Here is a 17,108-nt window from a genome sequence, read left to right as displayed (position 1 = left end):
CCCCCTTGTAAAATTGTGAAGCAACTTTTTCACTTACTCCCCATTGGGTCTCTACCAATCAAACCAATATGTTTTCCTCAATTACCCTCCCCTATTGACAGATAACAAGTGTGAGCTGTTGTAACAGTGGATTCCCCAGGCGATGATTCAAAACAAACCAGGGGCCCTGGCTGGTGTGGCTCAGTGCATTGCTTGCCAGCCTGCAAACCAAAGGGTTGCTGTTTGATTCCCAGTCAGGGCACGTGCCTGGGTTGTGGGCCAGGTCCCCAATAGGGGGTGCTTGAGAGGCAACCACATACTGACGTTTCTCTCCCTCTCTCTCTCCCTCCCTTCCCCTATCTAAAAATAAAATCTTTAAAAAAATGTTGTTAAAAAAAACACAGGGGATTGAAGATGACCTGTACAGACTGTTGAAATATTTTAATTAAATAAAAATATATATAAACGAACTGTGACGCTGCAGACACGGTGGTGCTGCTGATGTGTCTTGTTACTGCAATATTATGTATCTTCTGACCAAGTGACGAGAAGACTCGTGCTTCCTTCTGACTGACAAGTCCCTGCTGCACTCTCTCTCCCCTGGGGCCACAGTTTGCACCAGGTTCAGCTCTCTGAGCACACTGCAGCAGCGAGAACAGCCTGGCAGAGGATGAGCTGTGGTGATGCAAAGGTCCCTCAGACACCCACTGCTCCACAATCTCAACTGGCTACTGCAGGCAGAAGACAGACAGGCAGACACACAATAAACTCTAGGGGAGGAATCGGATGCTTGGAGAAAGATGCAGAAAAGGGTGCACAAGCTAAAGAAGGAGTGGAAGACAAAAATAAAGCAGAAGGGAAAAGTCAAGTAAATAGGAGGGAGAGACAGACAGACAAGGCAGGTGGACAGGCAGGCAGACACAGGAAGCAACTGACCATGAGGAAGGACAAAAGAAAGAGTGGCTACGAGTATGAGAGAATAAGAGAAACAGTAAAACAAGATAAAGGAAGCCCTGGCTGGCATAGCTCAGTGGATTAGGCATGGGCTGCAAACCAAAGTGTCGCAGGTTCAATTCCCAGTCAGGGCACATGCCTAGGTTGCAGGCCACGGCCCCCAGCAACCACACATTTCTCTCTCTCTGTCTCCCTCTCTCTCTCAAAATAAATAAATAAAATCTTTAAAAAAAACAGGATAAAGGAAAAGGATAAAAAGAGAAAGCCAGTGAAAAGGGGCTTTGAAGAGAGAGACAATGAGGACCAAAGGAAGAAGAGAGAGAGAGAGAGAGAGAGAGAGAAAAGAGGTAGTTAAATGGGATTGAGTGGGGAGGGGTTACCAGCAGGGCACTAACTAGTATATTCCTTGCTTCACAGTAGACAATCCTTTCTACCTTCACAATCTAATTGCCTTTGACACCTGTCAAGACTGTGGCCTTGACACGGAGATGTGGAAGAGATCTGTTTTGATATTCACCACACACCTGTCAACATTTAAAAGCTGCAGTAACTAGGGGAAATTATGGAGGAAGATTAAGAAAAAGCCAGGAAGAGGCTTTGCAAGCCCAGAAGTTTTTCACAAAGTATGGAGAGAAAAAGATGGAGGAGGATGTGGTGGAGGGGGACAAAGGGAGGGGACAGAGGAACGGGGGAAGAACGGAGATGGGGGAAGATTTAGAGAGACATTGAGATAAAAAATACACATACACACCATTTAAAACTAATTTTTGGTTTGGGATTAATAGCTTTACCATACACTCATCCAGCAAATGAAAGCACTCAATTTTTCTGTACCTTCATCTCCCAAACCTGCATCCTGCTGCCCAAGGCTACAACCTCAGCCTCCACCCAGGTTCTCCTAAATCACCACTTGGGAGATTAGAAAGAACTCCATGTTTCCTAGCCTCTCTGCCCCCTACCCTGCCTACCACTCTAAACTCTCAGTATCTTCCTGGGCCATCCCCACACTCTTGTCATGTTTATCCTGATACATGAGAGTTGGCTTGCCAGGCTAGAGACTGGAGGCTCATTGTCCAGCCACCATAGCAACCCTATGGGATTCTGCTCGAAGTTGAACATGGTACCTGGGCTATGGTCTGAAGAGGCTCATTTCCTCGAAGTGAAGATTTCTGTAAAGAGGGAAAATAGTGGGCTAGGGAGAGGGGGAAAGAGAGAGAGAGAAAGAAAGAGAGAGAGAGAGAGAGAATCTTGCCCAATTCCTACTCAATCATTTTTCTTTCAAGCTAATTTATCATCATGTTTCTCTTAAAAATATTACTCATCATTCAATTAGTTCAGCCCAAAGAGTCTCCAGTCGCATATTAGTTTTCAAATATCAGACAATTAATGCATTCAAGTAGTTATCTAAATATAGTCAAGTTAATTGAAAGAAAGCAAAACTTAGGGTCAGGCAGACCCTCCAATTTTCCCTCTCCCTATGCTCCCCAAATGCTCTGTTCCTACCTTGTTGGTGGCATGTGTAACATGCTCCCAATTAGAAATGGATTTTTCAGACTATTGAGTTGGATTCTGTGTTTCCTTTTTTGTAAAGGTTTTATTTACTTTTTTTTAGAGAGAGGGAAAGGGAGAGAGAAACAAAGGAGAGAAATATCAGTGTGTGATTGCCTCTCTTGCGCCCCCTACTGGGGAACGAGGCCTGCAACTCAGGCATGTGCTCTGACTTGGAATAGAACCAGCAACCCTTTGCTTCACAGTTCAGTGCATGCTCAATCCACTGAGCCACACCAGCCAGGGTAGATTCTGTGTTTCTTAAAGGTAACCATGCCCTTAGTATCTGTGTTGCCTAAGAAATGCATAAGTGTGACCTTAACAAATATTTGTTTCAGAATTAGAGCGCTTTCCTGCCTAGTGACATCCTGTGAGTCCAATCACAATTTAGATGGGTAGTGTCACTCTTCTCCTATTGGTGGGAGAGGAAAGAGGGAAAAACAGAAAAATTAACATTTACTGGGCACCTATATATCAGGCACCTAATCCTTTTCATATGTACTGTTTTCTCCAATTCTTGAAGTAATCCTAGCCAGTAGATATCATTGTCTTTATTTGGCTTTTACAAAATAGGTCCTGAGAGGTTGAGTGACTTGCTCATTGTCACACAGCTCATCACTACCAGAGGCCTAGACTTGGATGCAGATCTATTCACTTGCAAAGCCCATGCATGCTCATATCTCTAGACTACCTTACCTCCTAAGGTTAGTAAGGTGTCTTTAAAAAAAAAGATTTTATTTATTTTACAGAGGAAAAGGGAGGGAGAAAGAGAGGGACAGAAACACTGATGTGTGGTTGCCTCTCACGCAACCCCTATTGGGGGCCTGGCCTGTAACCCAAACATGTGCCCTGACTGGGAATCGAACCAGCAACCCTTTGATTCACAGACCTGCACTCAATCCACTGAGTCACACCAGCCTGGCAGTAATACCTCTTAATGTCCAAAAGCAACTGTCTATTGGGGTGGGGTGGGGGGAGGACTCATCCTATTCAACTGTAAACACTCACACCAGTGAGCACCCTCTGCTTCTTGAAACTTGCTCTTCCCTTGGCTTCTGTGGCCTGGTTTTCTTCCTATGCTTCTGCTGACCACTACCTTTTCAGCCTCCTGTGCCTGCGGGTCTTAGGCACTTTGTTCTAGGCCTTCCGCTGTCCTTGGAAAATAACGTTGGGTCTCAAAGGCTCCCAAGATTTTCTTTTTGACTCTACCCTTTTTCCCAAAGTTTAAACCGAATGAAGACCACCTTCTGAGCCTCTCCAATGGGTGTGGTGTGGCCATCTCAAACCCAACCTGCCCAAAATTTAACTCACTGACTCCCCCTCCACACCTCCAAATTCTTCCAATCTTACATCTACTTCTCTCTCTAGCATGACAAGATGTCAGCTTCACTGGTAATCAGGGAACTACAAACTTTAACAACCATAAAATACTATTTTAGCCCTATCAGCGTAGCAGAAAAATTAAGGTCTGATGATATCAAATGTTGGTGAGAGAACAGGAATGCTTTTACTTTTACACGCTGCTAGGAAGCAGGGGCAGGGAGACCTAAATAGCCTTTTTGAAGGTTATTTGGTAGTATCTGTTCAAGTTTTATATATGACTAACCTAAAAATAAGCAATTCTCATCCTGGCTGGCATGGCTCAGTGGATTGAGTGTGACCTGCAAACCAAAGGGTCACTGGTTCGATTCCTAGTCAGGGCACATGCCTGGGTTGTGGGCTAGGTCCCTAGTGTGGGACACACGAGAGGCAAGCACACATTGGTGTTTCTCCCTCCCTTCACCTCTCTAAAAATAAATAAATAAATTATTTAAAAAGAAAAAAAAAGCCTCGAGCCAATCTCCTGCTTCATTTTTGACTCCTAGCACAATTTTCCTATTTGATTTAACCTTATTTTCTACTTTTGTGTTCTAGTAACCTATAATTATCAGCATGTCTTTATTTTTGTGTGTGTGGGGTGTTGTTAGATCAAAATCTTTCTGGCTACTTATGTAAAAGCCTTCAGTTTCGTCTTCATTCTCTGTAGCTGGAACATAGACTTGAATGATGGTTATGTTCACAGGTTTCCCTAGAAATCTAATTGCTATTATTCACTCAGACCTTGCCTTGTGGCCCCTAACTGCCTGTGCTACATCTTGCCTCAATATTAAAGCCACTCAGTTTCTTCTGAGTTCATCATCTCCAGACTGGAACACTTTGGAGTCGCCTGAGGAAATGTCCCATTGTAGTTCATTTGGGTTTGCTACCACAAAGCTCTGCAATATTCAAATGTTCCATTTTCTTTTTTTGTTGTTGTTAAAGATTTTATTTATTTATTTTTTAGAGAGGGAAGGGGGGAGAGAGAGAGAGAGAGAGAGAGAGAGAGAGAGAGAGAGAGAGAGAGAGAGAGACATCAATGTGTGGTTGCTGGGGGCTGTGGCCTGCAACCCAGAAATGTACCCTGTCTGGGAATCGAACCTGGGACACTTTGGTTCCCAGCCCACGCTCAATCCACTGAGCTACGCCAGCCAGGCAAATGTTCCATTTTCTTACGTTACAATTCCCAGTTTACTGTGGCCATGTTTCTTATGTTCCATGTTCCAATTATACGCGCTATGCTGCATCTCCTGTGTTGTCATTTCTCTGCACCTTTCTGCCCATCAGCCACTAGACATACTTCCAGCTTTGACCTAAATTGGGCCCTTAGCAATGCTATTCGTGTTCGTTCTCTGCTCATCCCAAGGAACTAAGCACTTTCAGACCTGGGAGTCTTGCCTTTCAGTGCTCTCTCCGATTTCATTCTGCACTGTACCATCATAGGGTTTTCAAGGTAAAATAAGAGGGAAACGAAAGGAGAATAAGAAGAGAAAATGTAGCAGCAGTTTACCACTGCCTTCTGCTGCTCAGTGTGTACGTCCAAACCACATGCACGGTCTGTGGTGTTGCAGTCACCACATGTCTACAAAAAGTAAGCACGCCTGCGATTCCATGTGCTCTACTACTTCACATTTCCTGGTGTTGCCCTGAGGGAAGGCTGAGGATTCTTTTTCTGTCCCGGCAGCAAGTGGTTTCCTTAAATAATGCTGATCAGGAAGAATATCTCATCCTGTACACGCTGGAGCCAATTCCAGTAGGCTCGTTCCAAGGATCAAAAAGAATAAAAAGATGCCCGTTTTATGAAACAAAACAAACGAACGCAAAGAAAAAACAAGGGTTCTAAACCTATAGGCAGCATTGTACTTTAGACACACGGTTTAGCAGGACGATGTACGTAGTAAGACCCATCAAAAATGCTTCTGTGAAATTAAAGAGGAGAGAGATAAATAGATCAAGAAAATAATAGAACAGTAGAGAGAGGTAAGAACAGATGTAAGGAAGTTGGAGTTAAATTAGAAATATCAACATAAGATCCTGATTTTTAAAAGTTTCTCCTATACATTCCAGAAGCTGGCAACACAGATGAGGCCAGAATAGGAGAACTATACCACAAGGTTGTGAGGGGAGTGAGGAGGGTGAACTTACAATTCCCTAAACACACTTCTGTACCTTTTTGCACTATGCACCATGTGCATGTTTTATCTATTAAAAATGAACCAACAGCCCTGGCTGGTCCAGCCCTGGCTGGATTGAGTGTTGTCCTGCAAAGCAAAGGATTGCCAGTTCAATTCCCAGTCAGGGCACATGCCTGGGTTGCAGGCCACGTCCCTAGTGGGGGCCACGTGAGAGGCAATGACACGTTGATGTTTCTCTCTCTCTCTTTCTCCCTCCCTTTCCCTCTCTAAAAATAAAATCTTTAAAAATAAAAAAATAAAATATTTAAAAACATGAATCAATAATATCAATGTTATGTTACAGACATGGCTTGAGCCATCTCTAGTGACCTCATATGTTCTACCAACTCTCATCAACATAATCTAATGTACATCCCTAGCCAGAACCAAACCTGGACCACCACTGTGTTCTTAACTAGGTGATAACAGGAATTCTCAGAGGGCAGCACAGACCAAATTTGGAAGGAAAGAAAATCACAGTGTGCCTGGGACATCTTGCTTTTTCAAAAAGGAAGTAAGAGGCCCCGGTTGGTGTGGTTCAATGGATTGAGTGCCAGCCTGCAAACCAAAGGGTCACCAGTTCGATTCCCAGTCAGAGCACATGCCTGGGTTTCAGGCCAGGTCCCATGTGTGGGGGCTTGTGAGAGGTTACATGCACTGATGTTTCTCTCCCTCTCTTTCTCCCTCCTTTCCCCTCTGTCTAAAATTTTTTTTAAAAATCTTGTTTTAAAAAAAGAAGTAAGAGTAATATTAATAAGTCCCCAGTCATTAAATACTTGTGTTCTAAAACACTGTCCCAAGTGTTTTACAGGACTTAATTGATTTAGTACACATAGCAATCCTGTAAGGTAGGTACTATTATTAACTAACCTGTTTCACAGAAAAAGAAACCGAAACAAAGAAAGGTTAAAGTCACTAGTCCAAAGTCAGAATCCCTGCAGCAACGACTGGGATATTTTTTTTAAAGGACATTTGCCCTGGTTGGTGTGGCTCAGTGGATTGAGCACCAGCCTGTGAATTGAAAGGTGGCTGGTTTGACTCCTGGTCAGGACACATGCCTGGGTTGTGGTCCAGTTCCCCAGTAGGGGGCACATGAGAGGCAACCAGTTGATCTTTCTCTCACACATCAGTGTCTCTCTCCCTCACTTTCTCCCTCCCTTCCCCTCTCTCTAAAAGTAAATAAAAATAAAATCTTTTAAAAAATGAAAGGATAATTAAGTCAAGCAGTGACAAGTAAAAATGATAACAGCTAAATTTTTTAAAAATGTAAGTCTAAGAGTACTATTTTCTATCCACACGGATATTTAAAAGTAGTGAATAATATAAAGTATTTGTTAATATTGTGCCTGCTCTATTAGCAGGAATAATTATCAACTTAGTAGAACTAGGTACACATTCTCAGATAACAACATTGATAATAATTATAATAAAAACAGGTACGCCCTGGCTGGTGTGGCTTGGTGGATTGAGTGCCAGCCTACAAACCAAAGGGTCGCTGGTTCAATTCCCAGTCAGGGCACATGCGTGGGTTGCCAGCTAGGTCCCAAGTAGGGGGTGTGAGAGAGGCAACCAAACATTGATGTTCCTCTCCCTCTTTTTCTCCCTCCCCCTCTCTCTCTGAAAATAAACAAATAAAATATTTTTTAAGATTTTAAAAATGTTTTTAAAACTAGTTTTAATATTTTTAAAATATTTTTTAAAGATTTCATTTTTTATTTTTAGAGAGGGAAGGAGGGAAGGGAGGGAGATAAAGAGGGAGAGATAGAGAGATAGATAGAGAGAGAGAGAGAGAGAGAGAGAGAGGGAGAGAGAGAGAGAGAAACATCAATGTGCGGTTGCTGGGGTTTATGGCCTGCAGCCCAGGCATGTACCCTGACTGGGAATCGAACCTGCTACACTTTGGTTCACAGCCCGTGCTCAATACATAAAATATTTTTTAAAGAGGGAGAGAAACATCAACTTGAGAGAGAAACATTGATCAATTGCCTCTCATACGCACTCCACCCACAGGACCAAACCCATAACCGAGACGTGTGCCCTGCCTGGGCATTGAATAGGCACCCTCTCAGTTTGCAGGATGGTGCACAACCCACTGACCCACACCAACCAGGGCTCTCTGTATTATTTCTTATCACTGCATGTGGAATCTACAATTATCTTAGTTAAAATTTTCAAAAGAAAAGAAAGAAAATATAAATGATGTCACGGGTCACGCAGCAGTGGATAAAGACGAGCCTGACTAGCCATGGGCAGCACTGGGGGTGGGGGTGGGGGTGGTGAGTAGGGATCTCTGGGGCTGGGCAGAGGGTCTGGGGAATCCAGGAACTAGGAAACCGTCATTTCAGACCAAGGTGGAGGTGAGGAGTTTGTTGTGCAAAACATTCAGTAGGATTTCTCTTGGCATCCTTACCCTGAGTGCCCACAGTCCTCAGGCCTGGCATGCGGGCCCCACAAGCTACTGTAGGATCAGCCTCAATAAGGTCTCTGGGGTGGCTGCAACCAGGGACTGTGACAATATCCCCATGATGAAACTAATAGATGTGACATTCTGGGTACACCAATTAACAACAGTCATGCATGACAGCTGAAATATCCAGCATATTATAATAATGGCTTGTCTGCCGCACAACTCTGAAGTAGCCTCTCTTCCTGCCTGCTGCCTGCAACATGAAAGCCAAACCTTAGGGCCTTGCGTGTTTCCTCACGCCGAGGAAGGTTTCAGCTCAAAAGGAAATGGCGAGGCGCGTGCATTTGTTTCCTATTGCTGCTGTAACGCTTTACCACACATCCACCGGTTTACAATGACACAACACAAATTTATTGCCTTACACTTCTGGAGGTCAGAAGTCCAAAGTGGGTCCTAATGAGCTATAATCAGGTGTTGTTCCTTCAGAAACACACGGCTGCCTTCCTTCGAGAGGCTCCGGGGGAGAATACCTTCCCTTGCCTTTTCCAGCTTGTAAAAGCCATCTGGATTCCTCGTCCCAAGGCCCTTTCCTCCATCTTTAAAGTCTGCAAAGTAGCACTTGCCAACCTCTCTCTCTGACCCTGACTCTTCTGTCTCCATCATCACATCACTTTTCACCTTTTTAAAAAATATTTTATTTATTTATTTTTAGAGAGGGAAAGGAGGGAGATAGACAGACAGAGAGAGAAACATCAATGTGCGGTTGCTGGGGGTCATGGCCTGCAACCCAGGCATGTACCCTGGCTGGGAATCGAACCTGTGACACTTTGGTTCACAAGCCTGCACTCAACCCATTGAGCTACACCAGCCAGGGCCTACAAACTCTCTTTTGCCATAGAAAGTAACATATTCACAGGCTCTGGATACTGGGACAAGGGCATCTTTGGGTGGCCGTTATTTTGTACAGTACACTATGGAAGGGAGGATCAAGGCTGAGATTTCCCCCAAAGTAGAGTGTGAAAGATGGAGGGAGGATAGAGCACAGAACATTGGCTCCTGACAAGAACAGAGATTGAGTTCCACCCTCTCAAATTTCCCAGTCTAACTAAGCATGGGCTTTAAGTACCATGGCAATAGCATAGCATACAGCAGGTGCTCAATCAATGGCCTTGTATCTTTCCTTGGAGGCTCCATAGCCTCTCTGGTCAGCACTGGGCTTCCTGACATTCTTTCAGGGCCCAGCTCAAAAGTGAACTCTCTATAAATAATTTCACAGGACCCTCTTCTGTCTCCTTCCTAACCAGTCAAATGTGACTCATCATCCAGGAATTCACAGCACACATGCGTCTTCCAGTTAGGTCCTCTAAACTTTCCCAGTAAATGGGGAACAGGCCAAGAATGGACTTCCTGTGCTGGCAGGGGTGACTGATCCTGAATACCAAGGAGACATTTGCTACTTCACAATGGAGGTAAGGAAGAGTATGTTCAGACTAGAAGCAAATCCCTTAGAGCAAGGGTGTCAAACTCATTTTCACCAGGGGCCACATCAGCCTTGCAGTTGCCTTCCAAAGGCCAAATGTAATTTTAGGACTGTATACATGTAACTACTCCTGAACAGATGAGTGAGCTCGGAGCAGAAGCAAGGTGCTGGGCCGGATAAAACAAGGTGGAGGGCTGGATCTGGCCTGCGGGTCTTGTGTTTGCCACCTGTGGCTTGTGGCGTCTCTTACTATTACCACTTCCTGTGATTAAAATCCATAGAAAAGTACAACAACCCAATCCAGGTAGGACTACGAAGGTTTGGGTCACCACATTGCGTCAAGAACCACAACCACCTGAGGGCAAGGGAATATTAAACGGGTAGTGGAAGAAGGTGGGTTATGAATCCTCGCTGTGCCCATGTGAGCAGTCACAGAAATGGGGATTATAACTGTCACGAGTACCGTATTTTTCAAACCACAAGACACACCTAGGTTTTACAGGGGGAAAATAGGAAAAAAAATTGAAGCAAAAGAATTGGTCAACTATTCAATAACATAAATAGTATAATAGTTTACCAACGTAAATGTAAACAGAACTCAACAGCAGCATTAACAACCATTATTCCTCCGAAATTTGGGGGCCAAGAAAGGTGCGCCTTATAGTCCAAAAATACGGTACTTCCTTCTTATTCTGCGGTAAACGTGTTTGTGCGGGTGTTTCTCGAAGACTGTTTTTTCATGAGATTAACACTGTAATGTGTATAGGAAAGCAGCCTGCCCTCTATAATGCAGGGTGCCCCCATGCAATCAGTTAAAGGCTTAAATAGAACAAAAGACCACCCCTCCCACAAGTAATAGAGAATTCTCCAGCAGGCTGACTTCTGCCTTTATTTAGAACTTTGGATCTTCTCCTTTGTGGCCTTCTAACTGAACGTTGGCTCCCGCTGGGTCTCCAGCCCACTACCCTCTGTAGACTCTACTTGCTAGCCTCCCCCATTACGTGATCCAATTCTTTATAATGATTCTCTCAATATGTGTGTATAAGTACAAATAGGTATTGTTCCTGTTCCTTTGGAGAACTGTAATACAGACTGGGACAGGGTCACTGATTACAAGTTAGAGGAGATCACGTCTCTCCCCACCACTAGAGTAGCAGCTGAGAGCAAGACTGGGCATGACTCCTCCCTGTATCCCAGGGCTCAGCACAGAACCTGGGACAAGGTAGGCACTCCATCAATGCTTAGCAAGTAGATCATAATACATTAATTAGCCCTGGCTGGTGTGGCTCAGTGCATTGAGTGCCGGCCTGCGAATCAAAGGGTCACTGTTTCCATTCCCAGTCAGGGCACATGCCTGGGTTGTGGGCCAGGTCCCCAGTGGGGGGCGTGCAAGAGGCAACCACACATTGATGTTTCACTCCCTCTCTTTCTCCCTTCCCCTCTCTAAAAAGAAATAAACAAAATCTTTAAAAAAAGTTTTACAAAGAAAAAAAAATAGTGCTTCTCAACCCAAATGTAAAAGCCATTTCATCACAGGCATCACAATAAATGGAAACAATTTTTAGTACTCAGGTACTTTGTCTTCGCCTCCAGTGGGCCTATATTCATCCTTTCAGAAGCATTTATAGAGCAGCAGGGAGGAAACCCAACAATCTGCCTGAGATACCTACTGCAGTGTTACTACTAATCTTCAAGATGTTCTAAATTAAATTATTCCTAAATATAACAAGAGCAAATGTCCACTGGGCACACAGCACACACCAGATTCCTTGCTTAGATATTCACACGTATTAATTAATGTAACCCTCATAACAGCCCTAAGCAGTAAGTCCTATTATTATTTGTAGTTTATAGAAGAGGAAAATGAGACACAGAAAGGTGAAATAATTTGTCCAAGGTCCCATGGGTAATAAGTAGCAGACCTAACATTCACATGCAGGCTGTCTAGCTCATCATCATTATGTTGTTATTATATACTAGTCACTCAGAGACCAGGCCCCAAAGTGAACTGCCATAATGCAGAAATGCAGCTCCACCTTGGATTCCGAAGGGAAGTATATTTGTGTGTTGGGGAGAAGTGCAAGTGAGGTAAGCAGTGCTGTGCAAAGCCACTTTGGGGCTCAAGGGAAAAGGAAAAATCAGTAATACTGATCCGAGCTTTATATACATTTCTGTTACTTTGTTAAATGCAGATGTATGCATTAACTTCAATTGTTTTAAATATATTAAAATGCGACTTATCCTGATTCCTAAGTATTTGGGGCACTCCTTTACATTTTGGGCCCAACTCAAGTGCAGCGGTCCCAGCCCTGGCACTAACTAGGTGGGGCAGAAGGAAAAGAACATATTTCCTGAGCAAACCCCACAATAGTGGGGGGGGGTCTGGCTCTATGAAGACAGCTATGGGGAGCAATCTGGCCACTAGAACATGTGTTGGTTAAGGCTGGAAGGATCTCTGAGGGCATCCAGTTAAACTTTCTTATGCCCAGAGGAAGAAACTAAGGTGTAGGGATGGGAGGGTAGACCTGTGAGAGACCCAAGGCCTGGGATAGAGCCCAGGGTTCCTGCCTCCTCAGTCCTACTCTTTCTACCACTTGCCGTCACAAGAGGTCTTTGAGACCTGTGGTATAATAACAAAGTAAATATTTAAAACCCTAGGGATCTCCAGAATGACAAGAGTATTTTATATATGCTAATGAGAGAACTGGTGGATGGGGGTCCCTCTGAGACTGAGTTCAATCGCCCAAAGCCAATGATTTGATCAACCATGCCAGCACAATGAAATTTGCATAAACCCCCCTAAACAGCAGGGGCCAGACAGCTTCCGGGTCAGACAGCTTCCGGGTCAGTGAACACATGGAGGTGCTGGGAGGAGCGCTCTCTCATACCTTGACCTCTACATCTCTTCCATGTGGATCTTCCTCAGTTGTAGTCTCTATAAGCCATTAATAGCACGTAGAGCCCTTTCCTGAGTTTTGTGAGGTGTTCTAGTGAATTGTCAAACCTTCTGGGGGTAGTCAGAACCTCCAAATTTGTACCCAGAAGTGTGAGTAACCCAGAGATCTGATACTTGTCTGAAGTGAGGGCAATCTTATGGAACTTATCTGTTAAACCTATGTAGTAGTGTGAGGCTAATTCTGTGTACTTTTTGTGAGAATTACATTGTAGGACATCCATTTGGTGTCAAGGAATCATAGAATTCACTGGTATCAGGAGTGGAACAAAAACCAGCCTCAGGTTGGAGCTAGAAACCCCTATCTGTCTGATTCCAGAACCCAATTTATGAGCCTTACGCCAGGTGTCTGGGTGAGGAAGGTTTCTTTAGGAAAGGGGCTTCTGGGAGAGTGTGGTTCCTCTACTTCTTTTTTTAAAAAAAAGATTTTATTTATTTATTTATTTATTTTTAGAGAGAGGGGAAGGAAGGGAGAAAGAGAGGGAGAGAAACATCAGTGTATGGTTGCCTCTCACATGCCCCCTACTGGGGACCTGGTATGTGCTACAACTCAGGTGTGTGCCCTGACTGTGAATCAAACTGGTGACCCTTTGGTTCTCAGGCCCGCGCTCAGTCCACAGAACTACACCAGCCAGGGCTGGTTCCTCTACTTCTAAAGCTCATAGTGAGCTATAGCAATGACGGAAGCATGACAGTTTGATGACATTTATGTCACTCTTAGCTCCGAGTCCTCCACAATCTGAAGCCCCCATAACAAGTGGCCAAGGATCAGGCTGAGAAGAGCATTCTCTATAGATTCTACCTTCCTGGGAAAATGCAAATAGTGCCAGATCCTCCCTGGATAACCTATGTCTGCCATCCAAGGAAGGACATGAAAGGTGCTCTCAATGCTGAACTTGTCTCCAACTCCAAATGTTCCTGAAAGCCCTAAGATCTCAGAGCTTCAGAATATCATTGTCACCCTGGCACTTCCTGAAACTTTCCAATTTGATGTCAAGTGTTATCAACCACACTGGGACCCCTGCCCTTTAAGGCTCTTTTGAATTTTTCCCAGGATGTCCGCCAAGGAATCCACGCATCTTACAGTTCCCTAAGCCTGGTGTGCTGATTCCTGTCTTCATGTGTTTAGCCTCTCTTGGCCTGGAAAGAGCTCTCCAGCCCTTCCATGTCGGCCCTCCTACCTGTTCCAGATGTCTTGATCCTTTGTTTAGATCACATCCTCTGGAATTAACCTGGACTTCTTTCAACAGAATTAAGCACTTCGTCTACAGATATGGGCCCAAGCCTGTTTCTTGAGCTGTATCACAACGCTCTGATTCCTCGTTGGCTTATTGTTGGCCCATGATCAGACTGTGAACTCCTAGAGAGTGTAATGTCTTTTTAAATTCTGTATCCCAGAAGCCAGCTCACTTCCTGGAACACAGTCTCTGTTTTATGAATGAATGAACAAACAAACCTACTGGATGTATTAGAGGAAATCATTTCACTTCCCTATAAATTCACAAGATTCGGTACAGGGATCGTGACTGACTAATTTTAACTTCCGGGAGGAAGTTTGGCTGGTGTTTTGAATGGTGACACATGAGTGTTGCAGAAGAGAAAACAAATCAGTGAGGGTGAGCCAACAATACTTTGCCCTCACAGCGCTGGGCATGGGGTACTGGCCTCGCCTGCAGTGCTTCCCCATCAGAGCTTTCTGACTTGCTAAGTTGAAGCCACTGTCATAGCGTGTTTCCCTGGCTGAGATCATTGGCGGATGTTCAGTCTGGTGGGGGTGGTGAAGACAGAACCGGGTCAGCTCTATATGCTTAAAGACCTCTTGCGGATATTCTGCCATCTTCCCCAAGTGAGAATCAGTATCAGGATACTAAGCTTGGAGCCACAGGAAGGTCCACCCTGACTCTGTTATCAACTTGCTTTTTGACCTTGGGAAAGTCCTTTCTTTTCTCTCAGCCCCAGGAATTTAAATGGCACTGTAGGTTTCCAACTAGACACCTCTCTTAGCTATAAGGTATGCACACATGTAAACAGTAGCTCCCTTTGACTCCTGGCACTGTTCATAAGAACCCGGCTGGAACTCAGTGCTCCTGGGGGCTGGGAGAGTGATTCATTCCTGGTCATGACACCTACTATCTTCTCAGGCCAGGGCCCTCTGCTCTGTCTGTTTGCTCCCTTAACCATCCTTCAGGACCCAGCTCAAATGCCACCCTCTCAAAGAAGTCTTGAATATTGCCACCTACCAGTAAACTCTTCTTTTTAACTTATCTCAAGTGAGTCCCTTTAAAAGCATTTTGCTCCCAACTCTGGATTCTTCGGGGTTCTAAAGGACAGGTAGGCCATAGATGTAGATCCTGCATCCTCGTTCAGAGTCCTACAGAGTATCTGACTCTGCCATTTATCAGCAGGGCAACTTGATGCCAGGTAATGGGGGTGGTATTTATTGCCAGCGCTGCCATGAGGTGAAATCAAATCGTTGTATTTGAAAGCATTTTGTAAAATGTCAAAGAGATCTAAGTTGTTATTATCACGATTATAGGAGAATAAAGGGCTGAATGAGGCTGCCAAAATAGGTGCTTAAACATTTGAAGCCCTGTGGATGCCAGAGCCCCCCACGGTTTTCTGGGTGATACCCATCACTCTGCTAAGACCTCTGTGTGGAGAGATTTTATGCTGCCAGAGCCACCTCCCTGGATTTCAATGGCTGGGGCCTTTCCAGGGCTGGCTTCCCCAGGGAAAGGGCCTTATCATAATTCACTAATTGCTGGTTACTGATTAGGCCAATGCTGATCACTTGTTCTCTGAGTAAAAAGAGACCCAGCATGGGGACCTGGCAGAAATAAAAGAACTGCCCAGACCTGCCTGTCATTGCCCTTTCATTTGGAAAAATGAACCAACTTGAGCCTGAACCAAGGAACTCAAGAGAGGGAAGGCTGGCAGGAGGACCAAGGAGCAACGGTGGGAGCAGAAGAAGGTCAGCCAAATGCCATAGACCTTTTCCTCCGGGCCTCACTTTGCAACTCCCAAACTAAAACAAAATAAAACAAAACCCCCTCAACTTCATGCCACATGTCCTTGGCCAAGAGTCTCTAGATGGTGACCACCATGAGACAGGCCTGAACTGCTGTGACTAAAAGCCGATTTCTCAGCAGAAACACTCTAGTGAGAAGGTGGTAAGAGTGAAAGCTAGGCTCCTAGGGCTAGATCTCTCTGGGGGTTGCATTCTCAGCAGCCATCGCTCACCAGGGCTTCGCCACACAGCTATAGCCTTATATGTCCAAACACACTTGCTCCCAGACAGATGAACTTGGCACACACAGACACACCTGTACACACCTCCCCAAGGGAAAAGATGCAAATGGACAGGCCCGTAGATCCAAACACACGTGAAAAAGCACCATGTCAAAACACCCAAGATACACTCAGACAAAAGGATGTAAAATATACTTGCACACAAACACAGGCACACACACGTGTGCAGAGAGTTTAATTAGAAAAAGATATTGCAGTCATACTCATGGACACCCACACATGTACTCATAAAGTACTTTAACAGGCATGTAGATGGGCAAAGGTGCAGATATCAGCATACATGGGCAGGCATGCGCATGCACAAAGATACAGCAAGAAAGCTGCTACACTTACAAAAGTTCCCATAAATACTCAACAGACACGGCTGCGAACACATGGAGGTCAAGAAGCCTGCTAACACTGAACGTTTAAGCACCAGTTATTATGTTTGCATTTATGAAACATCTTCTCCAAGGGAATGCCCATAAATAAGCCACTGGTTAGCACCGGAGATGATCATGAACCTGTGGGATATAATCAAAGAAAACCCAAGTACCCAGGCTTTAAACTCTCACACCTCTCCCATCCACCACAGGAAAGGCAGCCACAGACAATGGCGGCAGCAGCATGCATATGGAAGCCATAAAAAGTCGTCGATTCATCTCCTAGAAAAAAATTAACCTCAGGGAAAAACGGTGAATGTTCCCAACTTTGATGTAGCCATACAATAGCTCAAACCCCCATTTTAAAATTGGTTTCATTGCACATGTTGGAAGCTCCAATACCTGTAGTGTGTATACAAAAAGGAAAACTTAGAGGAAATAAATGGTCCTCGAAGTCTGGCTACTTCCACAGGAATGAGAAAGAGGTCTTACTTCAGTAGCTTCTTTGTTTCCTGGTCCCTGGAGCTTCCAGTATCCACCAACGTTCTTGCTGGTTTCTAGTGTCTTGGAGCCCTGGTCCAAGTTA

General features: G+C 44.6%; 1 protein-coding gene across 1 annotated transcript in view; it reads right to left on the bottom strand.

The window, feature by feature from the left end:
* ARHGEF9 (Cdc42 guanine nucleotide exchange factor 9) overlaps window positions 1-17,108 on the bottom strand; it is a 199,060-nt gene extending 181,952 nt beyond the window's left edge. Inside the window, exon 1 of the mRNA XM_036016997.1 lies at window positions 17,015-17,108. The gene's annotated coding sequence lies outside the window, so the exon portion shown is untranslated. The remainder of the gene's footprint in view (window positions 1-17,014) is intronic.

The sequence above is a fragment of the Phyllostomus discolor genome, chromosome X (assembly GCF_004126475.2).
Source record: "Phyllostomus discolor isolate MPI-MPIP mPhyDis1 chromosome X, mPhyDis1.pri.v3, whole genome shotgun sequence".
NCBI lineage: Eukaryota > Metazoa > Chordata > Mammalia > Chiroptera > Phyllostomidae > Phyllostomus > Phyllostomus discolor.
Note: the sequence above shows the minus strand (reverse complement) of the source record. Positions and strands in the feature narration are given on the sequence as shown.